Below are 27,729 nucleotides of genomic sequence, written 5' to 3'. Positions count from 1 at the left end.
ACCTTAAGTTTGAGAGCACAGCTGCCTCAGCAGTTCATGATTTCTGAAAGCTCGTCTTCCCTGTCTCCTTACTCAGCTTTAGCTCAAGATGTTTTAGAAAATACAAGAAGATCGTGGTTCTAACATTAATAGAGTTTACAAATCAAAAATTACTGTGAAACCTCAGTAACATAATAGTTGAGAAAAAACCCCCGATATATAAGAATGACGTGGTGCAGATAAATAGGACGAGGGGAGCAATGATGATAGGATGACTATAAATAAGAACCATGGTGACTTAATAATGCAAATAATCCAAACATTAGTTGACAGATCTAACTATAAGGAACAGAATGAATGCATCAGCATTCTCAAGGAACTCTTTTTCCAGAATAAAAGGAAATCTGTAGCCTCATATCCTGGACAGAAGAGTGGTCAGTAATGGGGAGTAGGTGATGAGTTGACCACATATGCACCAGGTGACTGCAGAGTGATGCTTTATATATGTTGGTAGGTGGTGGTTCTCTAAGCATTGACATAAAATCATGAAATGCATTAAATAGAACATTTCCCATTTATATACTTTGCTGATACAGGGTATACCTCAGTGAAAGATAAAGAGCTAGAGTAGCAGTGGCAAAGAACTTTGGTTTCAGATGTCTCCCATGAGTGAACAGTTCCTTAATGCAGTCAACAGTCTCTTCTCCAATGCTTCTAAAAAGCACTAGGGACTTTTCTGTTTGTTTCCTTATATTAACCTAGTTTCCCCAGAAAGCCCTCGCTGTAAGGCATTATGTAGACAATAATTTCCTTTCATTTTCTCAGTAGCAGTTCAGTGATTAGCTCTGTGGCTCTGCAGTTGCCATGATAAACTCTGTTGCAAAACTTTATGATCGTATTGGCTTAATTTAACTTGATAATAATGATAATGATAATAGCTAATGTGTATTAAGCACTTATAATATTCCAGGCACACTGGTTACATAATGTGCTCATTTAATTCTCATAATGGCCTTATAAGTAAAATACATTAAATATGTGCATTTTTCTTACAAGAAAAGTTGAAGCTCAGTGAAGCCGAGCAGCCAATATGTGGTCGCATTGTGGAACATGGAAGAATTTCAAGTTATCAGAGTTTAATCTTTTCTAAAATGTTTTTATGTTTACAAGTTTATTTATATCAACTCAATTCTGCCTCAGTAAAATATCCAGCAAGGAATACAGTGCTTTGATGTTTTTCCCTCTGTAATCCATAATGAGTGCTCTGAGAATCCTGATTTTTTGTTTTGTTTTTCTGACCATAAAATTCACTTATGTATGATGAAGTAGTTTTTTTTTTTAGTTTTTTGAGACAAGGTCTTGCTATGGTGTTCAGCCTGACTTTGAACTCACTCTGTAGGCAAGGCTGGCCCTGAACTCAAATGATCCCCTTGCCTCAGCCTCCGAGTGCTGGGATCACAAGTGTGTGCCACCATGCTCTGCAATTAAGTACTTTAGAACCAGGTGAGAACCCAAGCTCAAGTGTGATTTCCACCATTCTTATGCAGTTATTACATATTTACACCAACACTTGCTTCTACATAGATTGCAATTCTGTAACCTAAGCTACTCGAAGGTAAGCTGAGTTTATTATTTAGTCATGCCACAATGTGATTACTTGAGAAAAATGCAGAAATAAAAGAACAGAAAATAAAGACATTTGGGCACTATCTTGAAGACATAGGTGTAGGCAAAACCTTTGTGAGCAAAACTCTGATCACACAGGAAATATTACAAAGAATCAACAGCGGAGACCTCATCTTATTAAAAATCTTGTGCACAGCAAAAGAAACCACCAGTGGAGTGAAGAGACAACCCACAGATTGGGAACAAATTTTTGCCAGCTGTTTCTCAGCTAAAGGACTAAAATCCAGAATATACAAAAAACTCAAAAAATCAGAACCCCCAAATTTAAAGGCCCAACCCAAAACATGCACATCTGAAATGAAGAGACACTTCTCAAATAAAAAGTAGACATGGTAAGTAAATATATAAAAAATGTTCAATGTCACTGGTCATTCAAGAGTTGCAAATTAAAATAATGCTGAGATTCCATCTCACTCCTGAAAGATTGGCAATTATCAAAGCTTGAACTCTCCGGAACGTTGCATCTCCCAGTAAACTCCAAATTCTCTCACAGAAGCTCATTTTGTTTGCAAGTTGAGTTTTTAATTGCTCCTTACGTGCTTGGCATGAAAGTTTTTGTAGGAAATATTAATTCTATGTGTATTACTATAGCTTTGTGACCATGAAACACTATGTGGAAAGCAGTGTCAAAACTATAACAAATCAACAATGAAAGGCCATGATTTCTTTACAATTTTATTTCCAATCATTTTTCCCCTTGATTTTTGTATTTTTTGGAACAAAGTTTCACTAAGTTGCCAGTTTATCCTGGCAACTTGCTATCCTCCTGCCTCAGCTTCCCACAGTGCTGGGATTATAAGCATGTGCTCCAACAAGTGCTTTAATTCACACAAACTTTCCAGATGACAGAATTGGGGTTTTGAGGGGAACATAGACATTTTAAAAATATTTTGACTATCTTTAAAAAAATATAGCCTAAATATATTCCTAACTTCTTAGAGTACACCCTCCATCATATATGTGTTCATTTGTTTTTCATGTCTTTTGTTGATCACTGTATTTTATTGTAACACAGTGTATTACTTTGATACCTTAAAGGTGACCTGGACTCTTAGACCCTACTCAGAATGCCCAAGTTGATGTGGAGCTCTAACTGCATGCATTTTGTCTCTTTTTTCACTGGTTTTTACCATACTTACCCTTATGCTATGTCATGGCATTTGCTGCTTCAAAATCCCTTTGACTTTTAAGTCCCCTTTAGGGAATGATAACAGACAAATAATAGAGTTAGAACACATATAATGGAACCTTTTAGAATTGTTTCAAACATCAAAATAAATAATAATGTGTCAGGATCAAAATACTGTCCCATAAATAAATTATAGATATTATTTTTGTCTCATCTCCTTTTTCCATGGGTTTATGCAATCTACATTTTCCAAAGGTACTGTTTTTCTTCTTCAAATCCTACACTTCAGCTGTTAGGATTACCTTAACAGCCAATATCCAGATAAGTATTTCACTGTGACTTTTAAAAAGCTATTACTTGCTCGGGAGCAAGCCTATGATTTCTGTCAGCTCCTCATTCGACATCTTGACTCTCTATGAGACCACAGCAGTAGATATGTTCCAGAGTGGTCTCCTGGCAACAGGGTTTCTAGGCAGATACTTCTGAGGACAAAAAAGTGAACAGAAATAAAATGAAAGATGGTAAATTTAGAAAAAGAATTTTATCTATAGGAATATGTGTATGTGTTCTACTGTCTTGGAGAAGAGAGTTAAAAGGAAAACTTTAAATCTATAATTAATTTCTTAAATTAGACTATGGGAATTTTATTATCTGTTTAGTAACATTTCAGCTCTCACCAATAAAATGTAGTCCTTGATGACATACTTTCCAAATGGAATTTTCATTTCATTTTGATCATATACCTTAAATTACCAAGGTCTTTTTTAAAATGTGAAACAAAAGGCTACAAAGCACAGGACTGAGCTGTTTAAGGTGACTGACTCAAGAATAGATTCGAACTCCCTTCATTAATAACCTGGGTAAATGAGGTCCCCATCTACTGTCTTTTTATAGTGCCGTCTCCAGGTGTTTTTAATGGTGGCAAGATTGCTCCATTAAAATGAAAATTATTAACATAGAAACTGAACTTTTGTGGACTCCAGTCTAGCTCTAAAATAGCGCATTGGGGAAAAAAAGGGAAAAAAGCAACAAGCCTACTATGAGTTCCATCCACATTTTTTCCTTGCCTCAACTACCTTTAGAAACAAGTAAAAAATGGGCATTTTCAACTACAGCAAATATACTCACATCACATGTAGAGGGCAGAATATAAACATATTAGTAAAATTAAGCTATCATATGTGAATAAGGGATCAAATGAAAAAATTATCTTAGAAATATTCATCTTTAGGAACAAGACACCACCTGTTCCACATTTGGTATTAAAAATATGAAAATTAAAAAGCTTTTCTTTAGCATTAGCTATATTTCCTCATATATTACAACAAACAGGCAAACAATATGAAATTTAAAACACATTTTGAGTTAAATATGTAGCTAGACATGGACACCTGTTTTACATATACAAGAAATTGTAATTCTCCAAAAGGAGAAGTACAAACTATCTTACTTTGCCCTTGTTTATGCAAAAACCAAGAGAGAAAGATTAAGGGTAAAATAACTTACTCTCTACATTTTAAAGAACTTATAACCTGAAATAATGAGTGTATAGAAAGGACACACTGACATTAACTTTCTGTAAACTTGTTTAAATTCATAAATGCATTTCTTATTGCCCTATTGCTTTATAAATGTAATGAACCAAAGAGCAATTATTAATTACTTTTTCTGTCATATTTGTTATGCATTTCACCCACTGCTCAGTATCCTCCTAAGTGAGCATTTATATTCTCATCCCGTCTCCTTTTGCAAGGCCAAAAACAAAAACAACAGGAATAAAGAAGCATTATCAATTCATACATAGCAAATGAATTCCATCCATGATACACTTTGAATTGGGAACAGAGAATTCTTGATGTGTTTCTCTTGATTCCAATTCTGAACGTCTCTTTCTTTAGTCCTTTGCCTGCCTATATAGTCAATTCTGAATTTCTAAGACAGAACTGCTTGATTTCATTAGAGACTGTTTGCATAAATCTGTGCTTTATTTTAAAGATTTAGGCTGAAACTTTTAGGATGCAAAGCATAATTCAGTATTAAGTGTTGGATTGTCAGATGCTTTTACTGCCTTTATTTTTCTGTTCAGATATCATAGATATTCCTTTCTACCCTGAGGCATTGACATACTAGGGCAAGCAAGATCCTTTGCTGTATGTCTTTTTCTCCACATTCATTAAAATATACTTATCCTCTGACACTTCTAATGATGCTCATCAGCTCCCACCCCTTCTCTTCTGTCTGTGTGTGCTCTTCATCTTTGGTACACTATGTAATCTGTCATTAATTCTTACAGCACTTCAGAGAGGTGAATAAGGGGGTATTACTGGTCAGATTTTCATTCAGTCTAACTGTGGGAATCCTTCCACTGAGATAACATAAGATGAAATGGGGACCCATTATCTCCCCTGCACAGATGAAGGAAATGAGACCAACAGATTAAGTGGCGAGCCAAGGGGAAAGAAAGAGCAACGTGGGCCGATTGGAAGAGGCGTTTCCGTCCCAGCTCTCAATCTGGGGTCTTTTGCATTTACCTCATTACAGACTTCTCACTTGCCTAGGACAAATAACTCATCCGTAATGCTTTAGAAAGTGCTGTTCAAAATTTTCCCAAAGAATTAGAAGTGAACCAAATCTCTTGCATATCATGATTTGTGTACTTTCATTGTAGCACCAGGGAATTAGGAAAGCACCCATTCATACTGAACCTTTGCCACCCCATTGATTTTGTTCGAAGAAAAGATATCCCTCACTAGGATTCTGTAGAGAAAACACTCATCTTTTTTTCAGTGTGTAAAAGCTAGTATGATACTTAATAGATAAGCAAAATGCAACTCTACCTCACTACCTGTTTAGAGGAAGCTTTCCTCCTCTGAGGGGTGAAGGTTGAAAATGGGCAGATCTATGACTTTTCTGCTCAGTGTTAGTTCTTAAGTCATCCAAATCTCAATACGTTGTTGTTCAGAAATTTTAAACGTCTCATCTAAGATGTTAGGAAATGATTCACGCTTCATGTAGGGCTTCTCCCCAGTGATTAGCTATGGCCAGCAGTCGGTGCGCCCCCTTTCTTTGGGAGAGGGGTTTGGACAACTGCTCTCTCTTCTCCCTGGCTCCTCTCCCAGCAATTTCCTCCTCCCAGTGCTGATCTATCACTGTGAAAGCTCCAGGAGGAAAGAGAGCAGAGGATGACAGAGGAAAGTTCTTGCTCAGCTCCTTTTCTAAACTGCTGGGCCTCTCTGAAAGCAGTTTCCAAAACTTATGAGCTCTCTTCTGCTAATCTGAGGGCCCTGCTGAGATCTATGGCAAGGGGCCATTATTTCTTCCTGCCTGTGCCGCCTGCTGGCCTTCTGTCTTTCTCTCCACACAAGACACACTCACCTGGTGCAGCTCCACTGTCCTTCCAAGTGGGTCTCCCAGGACCAGAACAGCTCTAGGCTGACTCTATCCCATGTCACCCACACCACATGTACAGATAAGCAAATTCCTTGCCTCTTGTGGACTGAATGTCTGTATCCCCAACAGATGTATATTTGGAGCCTCTAAGCCCCAAGGTGATGGTGTTAGGATAGTGGGGCCCTTCAGAGATGATTAGATTTAAATGAAGCCAAGAAATCAGAACCTCATGATGGGAGTAGTGGCTTCTTAATGGAAGAGACACCAAGAATTTTCTCTCTGACATGAGAATACAGCAAAAAAGCAGTCATATGCACACCACAAAGCAGATCTTTACTAAGGTCTTTACAAGGTACACAGCACCTTGATCTTGGAATTTCTACCCTCCAACACTGTAAGAAGTTAACGTGTGCCATTTAAACCACAGGGCTGTGGTATTTGTTATAGCAGCCCAAGCTGAGTAAGGCTTTGTTCTGTTTTGGGCATGGTGTAAATTCTTCCCTCACCCCACTGCTAATCCCCCTATACTGATGCAGACCCTTTCTCCGTCAAGCACATACTATGTTACATTCACTTTCTTTTCCAAATTTCCTTCCACTGCTCAAAAATGTAATCTTCCTCCAAGTAACCTGATCCATCACTGATGTTCTGGCACTCCTTATGCTTTCAGACTTAGAAGTTTATCACAAGTGTGACCTTCTGTTTGCTGAGCAGCCTCATTTCTGGCTTCTCACTCTTGTCTGTTGGATCCTGCTCATTGGACTTGATACCCCGTGTTCTCCTCTTCCTCCTGTGTTTCACTTGCTTTGCTCTATTAGCTCCATGCTGCTGCCATAACAAAGTGCCAAATCTTAGCTGAATATAAGTACATTCACTTGAAGTTCTGGGTACCAAAAGTCAGAAAGCAATGCAGGACCACACCCTTCTTGGTTACCCTAAAAAAAGACGGCTTCTTCCCTCTTCCAGGCCTGTGATAATTCTTTGATTTGCGCTGAGACTCTGCCTCAAATTGGCTTCTCTTTTTTTGATTGCCACATTTCCTGTGTGTCTCTTACAAGGATACTTGTCATTGCATTAAGGACTTTCACAGCTAGTCCAGAATGAACTCTGTACCTCAAAGCTTTTAATTTAGTTACATATTCAAGGACATTTTACTGCATAGTAACATTCTCAGGTTCTGGGAATTAGGACATGGACATCTTTTGGTGGACAATTGTTCAGCCACTATACTCACTTGGGCCTTCTCCTGCCTCAGTTACAACTGGTAACAGGTTTCCAACTAGTATCCTTGTCTCCATCTGCCTTAAATGCAACACTAATCCTGCATCCAATCCCAAACTTTACAGCCCCCACTTAGCCGTGGTTTGCAAGGCCCTTCATGAGTCAGCTCTGTGATTGCTCACCCACAACCATGAGATAAACAATTTCCTGTGCTCGTAACTGTACATGGTACTTGCTGTACTGAACTTTCTTCTTTTAACGTAGGCCTACACGCTCTCACCTTTCCATGGGTGTGGTGGTTAGGGTGAAATGTCAGCTTGATTAATTTGGCATCCACCTGGGAATTTGGTGAAGCACACTTCTGAATGTGTCTGCGTAGGTCTTAAAGGCATGGCTATGCAGTCTATGTCTGGTCCTTCGTCCCTAGCTCTCTGGCACTGTTACCCTGTTCTCTTCCTAGTAACCATGAGCTGAGTAGCTAACAGCTTTGCTCTACCAGTTCTTTCCACCATGATGTTCCTGCCTTGACTATAGCTGGCTGGCCATGGGCTGAATCCCCTTGAAACCATGAGCTGAATTAAACCTTTCTTTAAATTGTGGGTATTGGGTGTTGTTTCCCAGCAATGAAAAAGCTGGCTAATATACTAGGGTTCTTCTTACTGAACTTTTTCTTTTCTTTTTTGACTCACTCATCTTTCAAACCTCATTTTAATTACCACTTTCTTAATATTTTATTATAGCATACAGTATGCCTGTTGTATAATGTCTTTCTTCCCTGGCTGAGGTCAAATGTAACATATTCTAGGTTACCATTGTATCCACATCTCCTAGAAGAATACCTGTAGTAGGCGAATATGTGAAGAGATGTGTTCCTCACTGTTCCACAAGAATTTAACAAAAGTAAAGGATGGATACTGTAATTCTTACCCCAATTTTAGCTGCTTAAAATGTGAAGCCAAATAAACATGTGATACAAATGAAATATTTGGGCTCAATTTTAGTCTACATTTAGACTTCCTAATCTAATGGAAAGCATAAAATCGGTATGTACACATGGGTATGCTGAAGGAAGATGTCTACTTGTCTTTGAATATGGAAAACCATATGCATTCCTCAGGCATTTTACAGCACAACATGGGCCTTAATTCCAATTTGATTGGTCCCTCAAGGAGTAATTATTCATTTTACACTTCTTGATATTATAATAAGAAGAAGCACATCTGAGTCTTTCATGGGTGGGCCAGATGAACTATGGCCATCCTTCACCAGAGTGCATGGAGTTTTAATAAATTGAATTTAAAATGTTAAGAAGATAAATTATATCTTTCTAGCCTTGTAGAGTACTAGACTCTATCTTAGGGAATGTAAAAGAAGCAAATCTCTGCTAGTAGCAGAAGGAAAAAACAAAGGTTAAGATTTATAGAATACAGCTAAAGTCTGCTGTGACCATTTTTCTTCACACGTATGGTTCTCTTAGCACTCTTGCTAGTTGATTTGCTTTTTAAAAGTGACTTTGTCTTTCTTACAGAATAGAATGCAAAATCTTGTTAAAGGATTTATTTTATATTCTATGACTTGAGTAATATAAGACTGATGAAACAATCTTTGAAATTATGAACTGGTAGATTGTTTGGTATAATCCTTGAAATTATGAACTGAAAATTGTTTGGTATAATCCAAAACTGGCTCCATAAATAACTTATTGGTGCTGTACCTTGGAATTTTTATTATATGAATTCCCAGCTGTGAACAGATTGATGAGAAAGGGTCCTTTTGCAAGTTAAATCTATCAAAATGGAAGAATATTTTCAGGAATAGTCACAATTATAAGGAATTTTTATTTTAATTTCAAGTAAATGAAAAATAAAAGCTTTGCCGCCATTGCAACTTAGGGTAATTAAGTTATAGGCTCCCTGGTAACCTTTCCAAATTATTAAAATCAAATAATTAGCACATTACTGCCAAAAAAATACCTTTAATTACCAGAAGATATTTTCAAATTTGTCATCCTACTAGACCTTAGTGGTCCACAAATGGAGAAATTTATGAGTAACACTTACAAATGACTAAAGGAAATTGTATGCTTTCCATTAAGATTTATTCACGTCGAATAGAAAATTGATCTTTCTTGCCAAATGTGAGTGAGATCAGCAGTGTTACAGGGAATTGGACAAATGGCAAATGTGAATCAATCTCGAAATTTTTACGTTGCTGGACTACATTTCCTCACATTTGGGAAAAACTGATCTGCCAATGTTTATACAGTCAAGCACCCTTGGTGACTATGAACAGAAAAGATTACCAGCAATTATTCGGTGTCTCTATTTCTGTCATGTTTTGTTAATTCTTTACTAGTCTTGTATATTTACCAGTCGTGAAAGCCTCATATAATGAGAGCGTTGAGGGTGTAACTCAGGTGGAAAACCCTTCCTAGCATGTGCGAGGCCCTGAGTTCAATCCCCAACAACTGAAAAAGAAAGTTTTCTATGATGAATATTCATTTTGTACACCTGAAATTTATTCATATATATCACATGCATCTAGCATGCTGAAAATATGAAATAAAATGAGGATTGAGAAAAAAATAAGAATATTTAATAATGATGTTTTCTTTCATGAAACGTCTATCAAAAAACTGTTGGCTAAAATTACTCTCTTTTTGTTGAGAAATTGCTACTGAAATCATCTCTTTTACCAGTTCCACACATCTAAGTCCATCTGAGGTTTTTTTTTTCCCCCCCTCGGGCTCTAAACCAAGAAAATACTTAAGCAGGTGTAGACATCTTCGTGGAAATCTCAACCTCTAGTTACTCCAACTCACCAGTTCCCAATGCTTTCTCTATATTAGCACTACCAAGGTAACTATAAAAATATCACGCAGTCTAGATCTCTTTCTCAGATAGCCGGGGTTAATTGATTTGCCTGAAAGCCCAGGCATGAGCATTTTTTTGTGATTTAACTTAAATCTAATGCCAAGCCAGAGCTGGAGATCACAGCCTTTACTCCAAGGTAAATAGGATTGGCTCGTGTATTTTTTATCAAATCAGGTGCCCTGTGTAGTCCCACTCAGCTGTACAACGGAAGGAGCCTAGAAGCCACACTTCAGACCTTGGAAGCGTCATCTCCCCTAGAATGTACTTTTATCGCCGGAGTTTACCACTGTGCCTTACTACATTTATTTCTGAGTTAAAATCTCTTATAATGTTTTCTCCTGATTAATGAGACTTTGCTCCTGAAACAGACGCTGAAAATGGCTGAGTCACAGAGCTTATTGGTAGTGGAAACCAGATTTAAACACTAGATGTAGTATGTCAAATCTCCTTCCTGTTCTCTTAATCATGAAGCTGATGCTGCAGAAATAAAATCTGAAATAAAATCTCAGTGGTTTAGCATAACACAATTTCATTTTTTTTTATTAAGTTCATTGATACAATTTAGATATATATAATTATTGCATTCATCATAGGGAATTTATACCTGTACACGATGTATCCTGACTCCTCTTTTTTTAGTTCCTATCCCCTCCCCTCCCTTTAACCCACCTTCCCCTCCTATAATTTCACTTTTTGATCACACAACCAGCCCAGCTCTGTGGTTCTTCCTTGTGCCGTAGCTCAGTGATCCACTTCCCTTTCACACTGCAGGCTTGCTTGTTCACCATCCCAGAATCCTTTGCTGCCAGTCATGCAGACAGGCTAGGGAGTACAAGGGTTGAAGAAGAGGCGTTGATTCATACAGTCATAATTATTTACACAAAATAGATACTACTACCTTGATGGTTATTATATCTCAACAGATGAAATTGCTGCTTATACTAACAATAAATGAGCTAAGAATCATAAAAAGAGGTACATTCCCTTTCCTCCCAGAACTGGGGATGATATAGTGGAAGAGAATTTTATTGGTAAATATATTTTAAATTACACCTAGTCAATATCCATAGGATTTTATCCTTATTGGACTGTAATTAATTATCACACTGAAATTTACCTGAGTTCTAATCATTTTTCCATGTTCATTAGGCTAGGATTTTCACTTCTGCTTTGCTTTCCTTTGCTAACCTGCAGCAACTGTATTATTAAAGTAGAATTTCTGCTAATTAGTTTGTGCTAGGGAGCTGGAGGGAACCCCAAGCATCACATAGTCCAATTATATTTAACTGCATAAAAACTTAGATGAGAGATCGGATTTCATGAAGCCATCTAAGAATAACTCAAAGACTATTACTTTTAATTTACGTCTTACTGAGGTGTAAGGATATTGGCTTCTGAGAAGGACAATTCAGAGTTCGTTGATTTTTACAAATAAAGCAAACTACTCTTTGTGAATGTTCATTATCCTACAAGTTTATGGACTACAGCATGTTTTAGAATGAATGTACCTTTTATTATGTTCACCCTTAGAAAATACACTTGATTCAAGTCAGACCAGTAGACAACAGGGTAAATACATTTTATAACCTGCCCTCCTTATGAAGCCTTCCTAGATTTGACTTGCCTTTTTTGTGCAGAATCAGGCTGATTCTCCTGTAGAGACTCCCTTTTTGAGAGAGAAAAGAGATTTGACAGACTCAATTCATCCTAAAATTACACACACATACAGGAGTAATCCATTAATCCAAATTTATTAAGCTGCCTCCAGACCTAGTAACTTTTACATATGGAGACTGTGTAAAAGCTGACTGCAGAAAAAAAAAGGTGACTGTGGATAATATACAGTTACAGTAGTCTTTTAGAAATCTGAACTTGTTGACTTTAATATACCATTAAATTTATTTGTGTATTGTTTTTAAATTCTCTCTCTCTGCCTTTTCCCCTGTACCACTGCCCCCATCAAATTCTTTTTCTCATCCTTTACCTAGAGAATTGCAATGATCTTCTAATAAGACTTCCTGGGTACAGTCCGGCACCAGTCAAATCCACTTTCCACACTACCCTTTCATCTCTGCCTAGAGCTTTTTGGTTGCTTCCTAGGAGGCACAGTAAAAAGCCCAAGTCCTTTAATTGACTTTATAGAGCGTCCTTATCTTCCCCTCAAGCTTCTGATTACTCTCTGTCCTTACCTAATTCTTTTCTACTCCAGCAACTTTTGACTTTTCATGGTTCCTTAAACATGTCATGACATATTAACCTTCCTATAACATTTACATATTGTTTTTTATACAAAATATGCTGCAGATGAAATCCCTTAAATTCTCTTTGATTAATTCCTAACCTTCCTTTAAGCTTCAAAATAGGTTGCCTCCTTCAGGAACCCATTCTCTGTCGTCACACAGACACATATAGCCCTTTCATTCAGAGTCACCCGGTCTCTACTCACCATCGCACCAAAACACGCCTTCACACACACTAACACATTTGTATTCGGTGCTGTTCTGTTTGCTCTCATGGAAGCTTCCCCATTTGTCTTAATGCTTTACATTATAAGTACATGCATGTATGTATATGTCTTCCCCAATCTCTGTGTTCCGTGTATCTCCAACATCATATGCAGGGCGGAGTACATATAAAAAATGTTTGGCTTTCCATTATTTATGATTCTGTATGACTTGAGATTATATTTTTTGGTGTAAGGACCTTCCAGAATAGAAGACCATACAAATTCTTGTGGTATCATACCTGCAAACTTGTGCCGATCTACCGCTCTGATTTTGTGGTCTACTTGTATAGCTACTTAAAGTACAAATGGATCTGAGAGTTTGAGGGAATTAGTTGTATTTGTCCTTCACTTCTTATAATTCTGCAGACTCAAATTTGGACAGGGAATTCTAATAATGCCAACTAAACAAAGTACAGCATGCATCGACATCTCTGTCTTTGTGTGCCAATCCCTTTGCCTCTGCTGTTGAACCACCCACATATATATCCCCATGTCTTTATTTAATGGTTCCAAATAGCAAATTTAAGGACAGATATCTAACCCAAGGTGGGCCACTCATGTTATCTCTGGCCTTGGCCATGTTTGTTGATCTAGAAGTTGGTCCCCACCTTCAGCTGGCTAGTCACATTGCTTCTCTGAGACTGGATCTCCTGAACTAAGACAAGACTGAAATTAGTTTTTCTGCAGTAGATAATGTTAAAATGCAGAACTCATGTTCTATTTTGAGCTCTGTAAAAGCAACCATCCACAGTGAGAGAGAATGATATTGATACTCCAATAAGAATGGATTGCTTATGAATGACTTTAATGAGAATGAAGCTAGATCCTAAGAGGAAAGTAAAATGTGATACTTCCCATCAATCATATCAGGCTGACACAGGTGAGACTGTGAGCACAACCTTCAGAGAGGTGTGATCCAGCAGCAGCTGTCAGGTCTGGGCAGCCCCAGACTCAAGAGAGTTGTATATGGATAATAAATGTCAGAACTGGGCAAATCATTAGCAGGGCAAGAGCAGGAGATCTCAGGAGTCAGTGATCAATCACAGGCTTTTCTGGCAGAGGAAGAAGACTTACTGGGGTCCAGGAAGGGATCACAGTTATAAGGAAGGGCAGCTTTTAATGTATAGGCAAGCAGTCAGCAAAGTCACATGAGGAAACTTTGGGTGTATGAACACACGGACTCCTTACCAGGGGTCCTTAATGTCATCAAGGTTGGTACCTGCTTCAGCAATTAATTCGGAAAGGTTTACAATCTCCAACATCAACCTCAGTCTTATGGGAACCTTACTAAACCTTTAAATTCTAGGTCCCAAAAGACAACTGCCATTCCAACTGGTCAAAGTGTTTGAAACTGGATATGTGCTTGAAACTCTATCCTGGAGTCAGTGGAAGAAAAGGATTAGCTCTGAATGTTCCGAATCAGACTCAGTCTCTTAAACCATTTATGCTATCAGTATTAAGTCTCAAAAGCAGTGCAATTTCAGGAAAAATCTTTGTAGTATCTGTTTAAAATTTGTTTTGTGATTTATTTGTTTTCCACTTAAATAGGGTAAAAAGACACAGAAAGCAAAAGAAGAAAGTACTATCCAGAGTAATTACCATAAGCAAGTTGAGGTGATTAGCACAGTGGGAGGTTCAGCAAAGGCTACTTCAAAAGAATGCACTGTGTTGGTGCCATATAAATAAACTTCTTAGGTTTAGAAAGTAGGAAACTGTGTAGTATTTGTATCTATTTTAATCTAGATGATTGTTTGTCCATTGATTTCACTTCAGCACAGTTTTATGGACTGCAAAAGATATGATTGAAATATAATATGAATATTAAAATTTAGAAAATTGTTACAGTAGAAGACATACTCTTATTAATTTCCCTCAAAATATCCCTTCTGGCTTCAAACACACCCTATTCTCACCACTTTCTGAAGCAGTCTGGAAATCTTTTTCGAGAGTGTTTTAGTTGCACTGCCATGGTGTTATGGTTTGTGTCTTCATGGCCCCCCAAATCCTCATGCAGTCATGGGGGCGAGCTTCTAGGGTTTGTGATTGATCCATGCTCGAGTGCTGGGATTATGGGTGTGAGTGCTACACTCATCTTGGGGCTGGTAGTTTGCATATAGTGTAAGGGAGGGAAAGAGGCTGCTTGCCGACATCCCTCCCTTTTGCTCTTGCTGCTTTTGTTGCTGTGTTCCACTGCCATGAACTGTTGCCCTCTGCCATGTGCCACTCGCTTTAGAGCCAGCTGAGTATGGACTGAAACCTCCACAAACTGTAAACTAAATAAACCTTTCCTTCCTTCATTTTGGGCATTGGGTGTTTTGTCTCAGCAACAAGAGAAAAGTAATTAAGACACATATCTACCTCAGTGTCCTCAATTGATTCTAAACCTTCACCTTTCATGGTCTTTTTTACTTCGGAGAAGAGGCATCTGTCTCTTGTTAGCAATTCCCTGGTGAATAGGGCAGATGAGGGCATACTAACATGTTTGTGTGCACCTGCCTTTGCATTGAATATTACTTGGCAGTAGCAGTCATCGTACTTTTTATCACACCTCATGAAGACACGCATGAAAGAAGATATTACCAACTACTTCAGAAATTGACAAGAACAAGAATGATACAGTGAGGCCTTTCAATGGTAATAGGAATCTGAGAGGAAATTTTTCAATCCTTCTCTCTCATTAGTACAGGTTTGTATACATGACTGTAGTACATGTTTGTAGTACATGATTATATTCATCATGGGGAGTTGGTACATGTACACATCATAATTCTTTTTTATTCCCTTGTTTTCCTCTCCTTTTCTTCTTCCTAAGTACCGGGAAAACAATGTGCAATTGATATTTTACTATTACTCTTGTTTAACCATACACACTTAATCATCATTCCATCTATATTAGCACAAAATCAGGTAGGGGTTGGGCACTTGTTCCGAAAATGTAATCACGGGAGATAAGTGCAAACAAACCAATTCTCAAAAGGATACTTTTTGGCTTAAATTATTCTTGCTTTCTTCATTGATCAAAGCATCTACCATTAAACGCTAATGATAAAGTATGATTGTATAGGTCACCCTGCAATTCACAACACACTCGAGACCATTTCTAGTCTCATTTTGTATACTTCTTTGACATCTAAGCAATGTAGAGATTTCTTGAGGGTCCTCACTGAGTCGTGAAATTTAAGTCTATGTAAGATATAAGAGGAATGATCTCAATTTAATAGAATTTGAATAGAGCTGCAGCTTTTTTGCTACTGGTATACTTTTCTGAAAACTTTCTGCAGGGTTTCATAGTGCCCATGGGTTCTCAAAACTGTTGTTTCCCTATGTTATTTTGTTTACAATAGCGGAGATTGTGTGATAATATGGACAAAGCAGTGCACTCAATAATATTAGGTCAAGGAACATCTCTCTCACACACCCACATACCTACACATACACTCAAGCTAAGGTAGCAGGTTTTGATTTTTAAAAGCTAGTTGTTTTATCTGATTTTTAAAAGCTAGTTGTTTTATCTGTCACATAAAGGAAATCCAGAGACAGGCAGCTGGGAGCTGATGTGGTGACTGCATGTAGTTATGAGTTCAGACTCCATCACTTCCAATTTCCTCCATTCCTAGGAAACAACCTTTGTCTTCAGGGTTCAACATGGAGAACAGAGCTCAAGGTATTAGAAAGCAGAGTGGAGGGTAAAATGAAGGAAACTAGATGTGAAACCACACCAGATATCTCTCATTTTACCACAAAATATTTTACCTACAACTTATTTTCCACAATTTTATCACATGAAAAATAAGACTACCTTTAAGTGTGTCTGGAAGATCTAATATTTATTTCAGGTAGCCATGTGCCTAGTTAACCATCCAGAGTTGGTGCATGTATGTGTGTGTGTGTGTGTGTGTGTGTCTTTTTGTTTGTTTGTTTGTCTTTACCAATGAACATGTAGAGGACAAATACTGTTATACAGAACTTTCTCTATTCACAGACCCTGAAAATCAGGTGAATCAGATACATTTAGTGTACATCAGCAAATCAAGCAAATTTACCCATTCTGAGAGACATTACTTTTTAATTTTATCACTCTAAAGATGGCAGAGTGAAGTTAATTAAAAATCCCCAAGAACTGAGTGAAATCACTAAATAGAAGCAGTAAAATGAGAAACAGCAAAACATGTTTGCTTTCACAGTAATTATTTTGCAAAAAACATAGACTTACTGGGAAAAGTCATAAGAGGTTGGTGCTCCTATTCCTGTAAACATTTTACATGTAGAATAGTAATGATGTTTAGAAATAATGTAGCCATCTGCACTTATATTGTTTTTATTTGATACATAGAGATGTACATGTAGTGAGACATAGAGGTAACAACAGAAATATAATGCTGAGGACTCCCAATTATCAGTGGAAGCTGTAGAACTAAATACTTTTAATAGTGAAAACTATATGCCATGAAGTTGGTTTTCTATTTTAGCATTCTCTAATGCTTTACCAAAGCACCAGAGGAAAAAAATGCATTATTTTTAAGTTAAGCAAGTCAATTTTACTAAATTATATATCTAATAAATTGCCAAAGACGTACAATAAAATACTGGTTTTGAGGAGTATTACAATATTGTAATGCACCACCAAAATAAATAAATAAATTAGATTATTGGGTAAATTGAAGAGTCTGGTGGGAAATTTAGCCAAGTTTTGTTCTGCTCATGTGTGCATTCTGCTTTTAGTTCTGTTTTTGGAATGGAATTTTTTTTCATTGCTTTAATCAGCACATACAGATTGTCTTAAATAAATAGGACTACTTAATATTCCCTTCTTTAATAAAAAGATGAAAATACTTTTACTTCGTTTATAATTTATTTTTACATTGTAGGGGAAAATGAGTTCATTTAAAATTTATTCCTTTGAAATTGTGTTAATTCTTTTCAGAGAACTCACTCTTTTAGAACATTTCTCTTTTTGTTATGCATTTGCTAAAAAGTCTTACAACCATATAAAAAGTTCCACCTAACAAGAATGTTCTCTATTTATGCCCACTTCTTAGGCATGACTATTTCTATAACTTTTTAAAATTTTCCCTTTTCAGTGTGACTAATGTTCTTAAGTTATTAGAATGTTTATAAGTTTTTCATTATGGTATATTTATAAAATGCACTTCAAATTGACTTATGTCAGGTAAGGAAAGAAACATTATACTGGGTTTCTCATCTTTTTTTTATTTTATAGAGAGTAGTACATGAGAAACAAACACACAAAAAAATAGAACAGTAGCAGCGTACCAGTATCACGAACATAAACAAATCAAAGCAAGAACATTCAAAGGGATACAGGGCCTCAAGACAATTTAATACACAATGGTTGTCACATTGCACATAGCTATCCTCAACTACATTGCTCAGATTATCAGATGTAAGAATGAAAGATTTCTCAAACTATTAAAGAGAATAAGAAAATAATTCTTCAATAAAACATTAGAGATAATACAGAATTTCACTACACAATGTGGTACGAGTTCACCACTGTAATTCCATTCTGTATTATTACCTTCAAATCAGTTGCTCAGACCACTAGACACAAGTATGCAAAGTCGATCAGAACATAAAAAATTGTGAACATTAACTGCTCATTTCAATACACCATGAGAGAACAGCAATACAGTCATAGCAGCTATTCATATACATATTTATGTTTTGCCTTCCTTCTTTCTTTTTTCTTCTTTACCCCACCCCAGTCATCCCTTCCTTTGAGCAATTTCTTTCCCTTTCCTATCATCTATTGTACGTTTTGAATTTTACCTAGTCTTTCAGGTTCCTACACCAAGGAGACAATATGATATTTACACATATGGGTCTGATTTATTTCACTTATGATTATGATAGTTGCATCCATTTACCTACAAAAGCCTCGAGTTTATCTTTTTTGATAGCTGAGTAATACTCCATTGTATAAAAATACCACCTTTTTTATCCATTCCTCAGTGGACGGGCATCTGGGTTGTTTCCAATATTTAGCGATAACAAATTGTGTTGCTATAAACAGGGGTGCACATATATCACTGTGGTATGATGTCTTTAATTCTTCTGGGAAAATACCCAGAAGGGGAATAGCTGGGTTAAATGGGACTTTTTAATAGCTGAGTAATACTCCATTGTATAAAAATACCACAACTTTTTAATCCATTCCTCAGTGGATGGGCATCTGGATTGTTTCCAAGATTTAGCTATAACAAATTGTGCTGCTATAAACATGGATGTACATATATCACTGTGGTATGATGTCTTTAATTCTTCTGGGAAAATACCAAGAAGGGGAATAGCTGGGTTAAATGGACTTCTAAACCTAGTTTTGTGAGGAATCTCCAAATTGATTTCCACAGTGGTTTCACCAATCTACACTCCTACCAACAGTGGAGAAGGGTTCCTTTCTCCCCACAGCCTCTCCAGCATTTATTATTGGCTGATTTCTTGATGATAACCATTCTTTCTGGGGTGAGATGGAATCTCAGTGTTGTTTTAATTTGCATTTCTTGAATGATTAATGACATTGAACATTTTTTCATGTATTTATTTGCCAGTAGTATCTCTTCATTAGAGAAGTGTGTATTCATCTCAGAAGCCCATTTTTGGATTGAGTCTTTGAATTTGGGAGGCCTGATTTTTTTTTTTAATATTTTATGTATCCTAGATAGAAGTCCTTTGTCTGAGGGGCAGTTGGCTAAAATTTTTTCCCAATTCCTGACTTGAAATTATATTACAAAGCTACTGTGATAAAATCAGCATGGTACTGGCACAGAAACAGATCTGAAGATCCATGGAACAGATTAGAAGATACAGATACAACTACAAACACACTCAGTCACCTTATCTTTGACAAAGGGGCCAAACATGTTTAATGGAAGGAAAATAGCCTCTTTAATAAATGGTGCTGGAAAAACTGGCTTTCCACATGCCGAAGACTAACACTAGACCCATGTCTTTCACTATGCACTAAATTAAAGTCAAAATGGATCAGATATCTAAATATTAAAACATAAACACTAAATTTATTGAAAGACATGGGTCTAGTTTTAGTCTTCGGAATGTGGAAAGCCAGTTCTTCCAGTACCATTTATTAAAGAGGCTATCTTCCTTCCATTGAACATGTTTGGCCCCTTTGTCAAAGATAAGGTGACTGAGTGTGTTTGTAGTTGCATCTGTATCTTCTAATCTGTTCGATGGATCTTCAGATCTGTTTCTGTACCAATACCATGCTGATTTTATCACAGTAGCTTTGTAATATAATTTCAAGTCAGGAATTGTGATGCCTCCTGCCTTTCCTTTGTTTCCCAAGATTGTTTTTGCTATTCTAGGCCTCTTCTGGTTCCAGATGAACTTTACGAGTGTTTCCTCTAGATCTGTGAGGTATACTAATGGTATTTTAATTTGGGTTGCATTGAATCTGTACAACAATTTTGGAAGTATGGCCATTTTCACAATGTTGGTTCTTCTTATCCATGAGCAAGGAATATCTTTCCATTTTCTGATATCCTCTTTCATCTCTTTTTTCAGAGTACTATAATTTTCACTATATAGATCTTTTACTTCGTTAGATTGATTCCTAAGTATTTCATCTTTTTAGATCTATTGTGAAAGGTGTGGTTTCCCTAATTTCTCTCTCAGTCTGTTTGTTACCTGTGTACAGGAATGCTATTGACTTTTGAGTGTTCACTTTGTACCCAGCTACGCTACTGAATTTGGTTATTAAATATATGAGCCTTTTGGTGGAGGTTTTGGGGTCTTCTATGTAGAGTATCATGTCACCTGTGAATAATGACAATTTCACTTCTTCCTTTCCTAGCCTTATTCCTTTTATTTCTTTTTCTTGTCTAATTGCTTTAGCCAATATTTCTAGAACAATATTGAATAGGAGTGGTGACAGTGGACATCCTTGTCTTGTTCCTGATTTTAAAGTGAAAGCTTTCGATTTTTGACCATTTAGTATGTTAGCTGTTCGTTTCTTATAGATGGCTTTGATCAGCTTGAAGTAAAGGCCATCTATTCCTATTTTCTGTAGGGTTTTCAACATGAATGAGTATTGGACTTTATCAAAGGCTTTTTCTGCGTCAATGGAGATGATCATGTGATTTTTGTCCTTAACTTTATTGACATGGTGTATTACACTGATTGATTTGTGTGGGTTTTTCATCTTAAACATTATCTAATTTAAATTATCTCAAGATATCTTTGTAAAGTTTAGGGGCTGGGGATTTAGCTCAGTGGCACAGCACCTGCCGGGCAAGCTGAAGGTCATGGGTTTGATTCCCGGTACTGGGAAAAAAAAAACCAAGGATATCATGTAAAGTTATAGAATATCATTGTTGAGCTTAAAAACATGCTGTAAATATTATTGTAACAACACAACATTGTTAGAATCTTTTTTATAAATTAAAAGGCATTTATGGAATGACATATCTCTGACCCTTCTTATAAAATAATTTCATATTTTCATTCCGTCTACTACAAATACAATTAATGTCTTAAGTATAGACTCTTATTTTGTTTGAAAGTTTCAACCCTATGAACATGAACCAACTCTGACACCACATATATTTGCCCAAATTATGCTTAACAATCCATGAAGTCAGTGATTAAAATAAAAATAATTAACATCAAAAAGAAGTTATTGTTCTTCTATCAGAAAAATGTAATTTCAGGTTTTGTGTTTGAAATTGATAGTATTTTTGAGAAAACACCACTGTCTATTCCAAAGATTTTTATAGGTGATAGTTACATAATAGTTTAAATAAATGTGGTTGAAGTAGTTTATTTATTAAATATTTTTTGAATGATAGAGTGCTTGCCTAGCATGCATAAGGCCCTGTGTTCAATCTTTAGCACTGGAAGAAGGAATGGAGAGGGAGAAAGGAAGAGACAGACATAGAGACAGAGACAGAGAGAAAGAGACTTCACATAGGAAAATGTCTGACATCATTAGATATGTGTAGGTGATTGGTGAGTGGCATATTATTTTTGCCCTAGAAGTGTAAGCAGTATTAAAACCTGACATCTTTTTGAATCTATAAAGGTATTTACATTTTACTTGTGCTTTAAAAATAGCTCACTTTATAATTTTAAATAATACTTCTTACTATAGTATTTTATTTTTCAATAATCCCTGAAATAAACATGTACAAAGATTCTGAAAGAAGAGAAGACAGAATGGCTAGGAGTCTCATGGCCTGGAGAATAACATATCCATGAGTTCTCTGAGCTTCCTCAATTATCCCAGGCTTCAAGTGAAGAAGCAGGTAATCTGCAAACCACAGTGGGCTCAGACCATGAAAAGCCTCACTAAAGCCCTGCTTGTTCCAGCCAGAGAAGCCAGAAAGTGTCAGCACAGCAAGACGGAAAACTTACAGGCAATCGCCATTTGACAGTAGTCAAACACTACAGGAGAAAAAAATACAGCCTCACTCCAAAATCCACCAGCAAAGGTCAATAACAGACCTGCAAAACATGTCAAGCATGTTTTGGACTAGAAGGACTGAAAGGAGGAATAGACAAAAATCCACAACTGTAGTTGAGACATCAACACTCATTTCTCAATAATTGAGAGAACAGCTTCAAAGAGAATCAGCCAGAACACGGTACTGAACAACTTCACCAACCAACAGAACCGAATCAATATTTACAAATCATCTTAGGCAACAGCAACAAATTACAAAGAATGTAGAAATATTTCCCCAAAAGCACAGAAAACAGACTTTGGACAGATGTGTAAAAGCACAATGAATAAAAGACAGAGTTTGCAATAACTGGTATTGGAATAAATGGCAATGTATGGGTTAAAAAAACAAAAACTTAAACTAGACACCTCATACGAAATTAAACCAAAATGGGTCATAGTTTAAAACACAAAGTGTAAAACTATGAATCTTCTGGAAGGAAACAAAAGAAAAATCTTCAAGACCTACAGTTTGGTGAAGAGCTCATAGATGTGACAGCAGAAGGACAATCCCTGGAGGAAAATAAGATAACTAAAACAATAGTTATAGATTCCCTAAAATTTTTCAAGGTTTTAATGATGTTTGATATCTAAAATTAATAGCTTCTTTCTTTTCAACAGTTGCCTAAGTGCTGGGCATGATGGCACATGCCTATAATCCCAGCACTTGGGAGGCTGAAGCAGGAGGATCATTGTGAGTTCAAGACCATCCTAGGCTACAAAGTGAGCTCAAGGCCAGCCTGAACTGCATAGAGAGACCCTGTCTTTAAAAAAAAAAAAATGCCTAAATGAAATTATCTATATGCAGGAAGATTATTGTTGATTATTTTTGTACTTAATAACAGAGTAAATAATGCTATAAAGTGTATGCTTGCTGTCCTAAATTGCCAATAGGTGTCAAAGATTCAATAAGACCAAAATCATGATTTACTTAAAAAACCTCATTTAACACAGTAATTGCAACTTCACTATTAACCTTAGGAGCAAGAACTTTTGAGGGAGCTGCCAACAGGGAAACAAAATGTGACTAGTTTTCTACTTCCTCCATTTAAAAGAAAGAGTTAATGAATATAAACATGCCCCAATTTGATATCTTAACAGCTTCCAGAACACAAACTTTAGAAACTCTGTGTCTAAATAACTGGGCCATTGATTATTTCTGGAACATAAATTAGGCCTCTAATTTAACCTTATTTAGACTTGAAAATTATAATATAAAGGAGATTTTCAGATAACTTTCCATTTCCTTACTTCAGATTAATTCTTTGGATAAATAAATCTTGTTTCCTGAAAAGATATATCTATTAAGTGACTAGACTCTGCTATTCTTTAATTACTAGTAGCAGCACATGCAAACATATCTCACACTCTATGCTCATAATTTAATAACAAAATGTGCCTGTAGGAATATCTTAAAGTTTATTGGAATTCTCCATGATATTTTTTTAAATAAGTAAGAAAATGTCTTAGAGAGAAACGTCTTCTGAAAGTACAAATACAGATTCACAGTCCCCTATTAGTTTTTTTTTTCACTTTTCAGAGTTCTTTGGGGATTTTAGAATTGCAGATAAGGGTCAGTTAGTGCAAGAATAGTTTTAACTGAAACTAGTCTCAGTGTAACCCATGACTATTGATATTTCCATTTTACTGTAGAAATCTAAATGTGCTCAGGACACTGCCTTACCTGCTCTGGAAGTATCAGACAGTGTGCTGTGGATGTATGTATTCACTTTCCGAATATGAAAATCTCTGATGTATGAGACACGTCTGACCTCAGCAGTTTGGGGTGAAAGATTATCGGCCTATGAAAGAAAAGTATGGGATAAATGTTCATAGAGCACTGAGAATTACAATATATTTATTTGGCAAAAAAATAGTCTATGAGCACAGGACTCATCACAAGAAATTTGGCAAGATAGATAAGCACCAAGCTGACTGTCATCTTATACACGAGGAAAGCGAAGCACAGAGATGCTGAGCAACTTCACCAAGGTTCTGCAGCTTCAACTGAAATGTAGGTGGCCTGACTCCTTCTGAGATCATGCTTTTAAACCTAAAAGACAGGCATCACAGAATGGCAAAAGACTGGGTCTCTAGAGTAAAAACTTAAGGATTCTGTGAAAACTCATGTCCTTCCCAGCAAAGGTCAGAGCTTTGGGATACTGGCAGTCAGGCTCATGTGACGTGAATATGAAATTGGAGGATCTTTTTTTTGTGAGATAAAGGGAACTGCCTCAAGGAAATGACACATTAATCCTGACCTCACGTTATTGCCACCTGTGGAGATCACCTGCCAAGCCCTGACCTTGTACAGTAAAGGTTCAAACAGGTCTTTAGAGCCTCTTTTTTAAATAGAAGGATGTATTTGTCTGTTTCTGTTCCTATAACTAAATACCTATAGCTGCCTAACTTTCAAGGAGAAGAGGTTTGTGCAGCTCAGTTTTGAGTCTGTAAATCCAAACAGCATGGCATCACTTGGTCAAGAGATCCCATGGCTGTGTGACATTAGGGCACAAGGCATCATCAAAAACGAGCACAGGGGTGACAGAGTGATCACATGACAAGACACGAAATTGGAAGCAACTGGGTCCCATGAGAACTATGTTAATCCCTTCCAAGAGCACACACACACAAGGACATCATGACCTCCCAGTAAGCCCCACCTCATGCAATCCCATACCACCTCTTAATATCTTCACCTCGCCAATCTTTAGAGGACACACGTAAGTCATATTCAAGCCATATCCAAATCATAACAAAGGGGATTCACGGATCACCATACATTTAAGGAAAACATCAAATATGGAAGAGATCAAAATAAAGAATCAATAATAGGAAATCTAGAGCACAAGAAACAGAATATAGAGTGTTTCAGAGAACATATCATTAGCACCTCAGCAATTAAGAAAAAAGACTACAACCATAAAGGAAATGAAGACACTTTTTAAAAAATTAGGGGAGCACAGTAGAGGATAAAATAGAATAGGTAAAATTTTAAAATAGCTTGGCTGAACCGTACAAGTTCAATAAAACTTTGGAAGATCTAGGCAGTGAAATTCCCCAGAAATTAGTTCAAAGAACAAAGGTAAAGAATGAAGAAGCAATTATGGAATTTATAAATTTATTTCAGATTAAATTTCCAGAGAGAGAAACATGGTAAATGGTTGAGAAATTATCAGTGTAAGGATAAATTTAAAAAACTGAAGAATATAACTTTCTGTGAAGTAATAGGAATCCTAATCTGATAAAAATATATGTAAATATAGCTACATTATGAAGTTTCAGAATACCAGGAATAAAAGGAAAATGGTAAGAATAAAAACTTCTAGAAAGAGAGAAAAGAGAAAAAATAATACCCTGTAAAGAAAATTAATTATAATGTGATGAAATTTCTCTATAGCAGTTCTACATTCTGTATGACAAATAATGCCTTTGATCTCAGAATTTCATATATAGATGTTATTTGTGTGGATAAATGTACCCAAAGGCCTATACATTAAAGGCATGGTACCTAGGGTAGTATTATTGGAAAATGGTAGAAACTTTAAGTGGTAGGGTCTAGTGAAAAAAGTTAGGTTATTAAAGACATGCCCTTGAAGGGGGCATTACCATCCCACCCCCTTCCTCTTCCTCTGACTTTTCTTCCTGGAAGTATGACACTATGATATTCTGCTTTGCCATAGCCCCATTGCTAACAGAGCTAAATCCTCATGGGCTGACATCTCTAAAACCTTGAGCAATAATGACCTTTCTTCCTTATAAATTGAATTATCTCAAGTATTTGTTACAGTAACAGAAAGCTGATTAACACCATAGCCATATTAGGAATCAAGTGATGAATTTATTAACAGGCATGTAAAGGCCAAAAAGCTCCTTGTCTTTGAAGACATCTTTAAGAAGCCATTCAGGACTCTGCTTCCACAAACAGGGCAGTTCATCAAGAAATAGCAAGATTTGGGTTCAGAAACATGATCTGAGGACACTAATCTAGACCTAGAGGAAAACAGGTCTACACTCAAAGGAATGGGTGGAATTAGTAAGCACTGTCTCTATGGGGGCAGAATAGAAACAATAAGATTTTTTTACAGTGCTTGAGTATGAAAAGTTACTGATAATTGTGTGAAAGATTTCTAGGAATTTTATGGAGAAGGGAAATTGCAATAAAAATACAAAAAAAATGAAGATTCCCAGAAATTGCTTTGAAAAAATAAGTTGAAGATAAGTGAGAGGTAATTAAAGCTTGTCTGAGAGTCCTAGATTTCCAAATGCTAAATGAGGAGCCAACATAAAAGAAGTAAAATATTTAAAATAAAATAATTAAGTATTAAAAAATAAATTGAAAAGTACTAGAAAATATCTGAGAATTGAAAATGGTTATAAGTACATTTTGGGGATATACAAATTAGAAAGTAGAAGATTTCCTCATTTTTCCATATTTACAGGTCAGCCAGTAAACATCCATTCAAAAATTATCCTATTGCAATTCTTCTGTAAATATTTGTATTATCTTACTGTCTATTTTTCCATTTATAATATTCTTATTTAGTTAGTATTGTATCATGAACATTTCACCTTGCTTACTTCGATGAACATCCTCATGTTCATGTACTATTTTTATACACATGTGTCCTATTTTTTTTGATGCTGGGAGTCGAACTTGGAACCTTGGGATCAGGCAGGCGCTATGTTGCTGAGCTATATACCCAGCTTTGTGTGTGTGTGTGTGTGTATGTGTGTGTGTGTGTGTGTGTGTGTGTGTGTGTGTGTTCTGTTTTCTTAGGATTCATTGCTAGAAATGATATTCCCTGGTCAAGATTTACATTTTGATAAAGATTTCCTCATTATCTACAAATGATGATAACTATCTCATGTCATTTTTTTCCATTTATGGTTTTGTGACATTAACACAGGTAGAAGTTTAGCTTCTATTATTCTTGAATGTAATGGGGATACTTATTATAACTGTCTTCTGGATAATAAAAAAAATATGATGCTTGTTTTGGTGTTTTGTTTGTTAAAAATAAACTATGAAGAATTTTAACCAAAATTATAATATTAAATTAAATTAAATTGTATTTCACATAGTCATTTATCAAGCTGTTTTTCTTAAATATATGTACTCCATATTCAATAAATTCTTTAATTCTCTAGGTACACAGCAGAGTGATCACTTAATTCTCATTTTACAATACATGAAAATTTTTACTTTGTACAAAAAATGAATTCTAAAACTAGACTCTGATTGGTTAGTCAATGGTGCTGGAAGTGTATTCCCTAAAAGTTTATAATTTTCTCATACCTGTTAAAGTACAAAATATTTGCTTGTCTGATTCAAAAAATTCTCTTTTTAAAAGGATTATCCTTAAGAGCATTTGTAAAGAAGCACACATAGTCATAGAGCTATATCTGAAAAACTACAGAATCCTTACAGAGCTTTTTTAATGAGTGCACTTTGATTTTTCTTTTA

General features: G+C 36.2%; 1 protein-coding gene across 1 annotated transcript in view; it reads left to right on the top strand.

Moving 5' to 3' along the window:
- Cyyr1 (cysteine/tyrosine-rich 1) overlaps positions 1 to 27,729 on the top strand; it is a 105,232-nt gene that overhangs the window by 62,112 nt on the left and 15,391 nt on the right. The window lies entirely within an intron of this gene.

Source organism: Chinchilla lanigera, unplaced genomic scaffold, assembly GCF_000276665.1.
Source record: "Chinchilla lanigera isolate Chin_1 unplaced genomic scaffold, ChiLan1.0 scaffold00006, whole genome shotgun sequence".
In the NCBI taxonomy this organism is placed as follows: domain Eukaryota; kingdom Metazoa; phylum Chordata; class Mammalia; order Rodentia; family Chinchillidae; genus Chinchilla; species Chinchilla lanigera.
The sequence above is the reverse complement of the archived record's forward strand: the minus strand, read 5'-3'. Positions and strand labels throughout refer to the sequence as shown.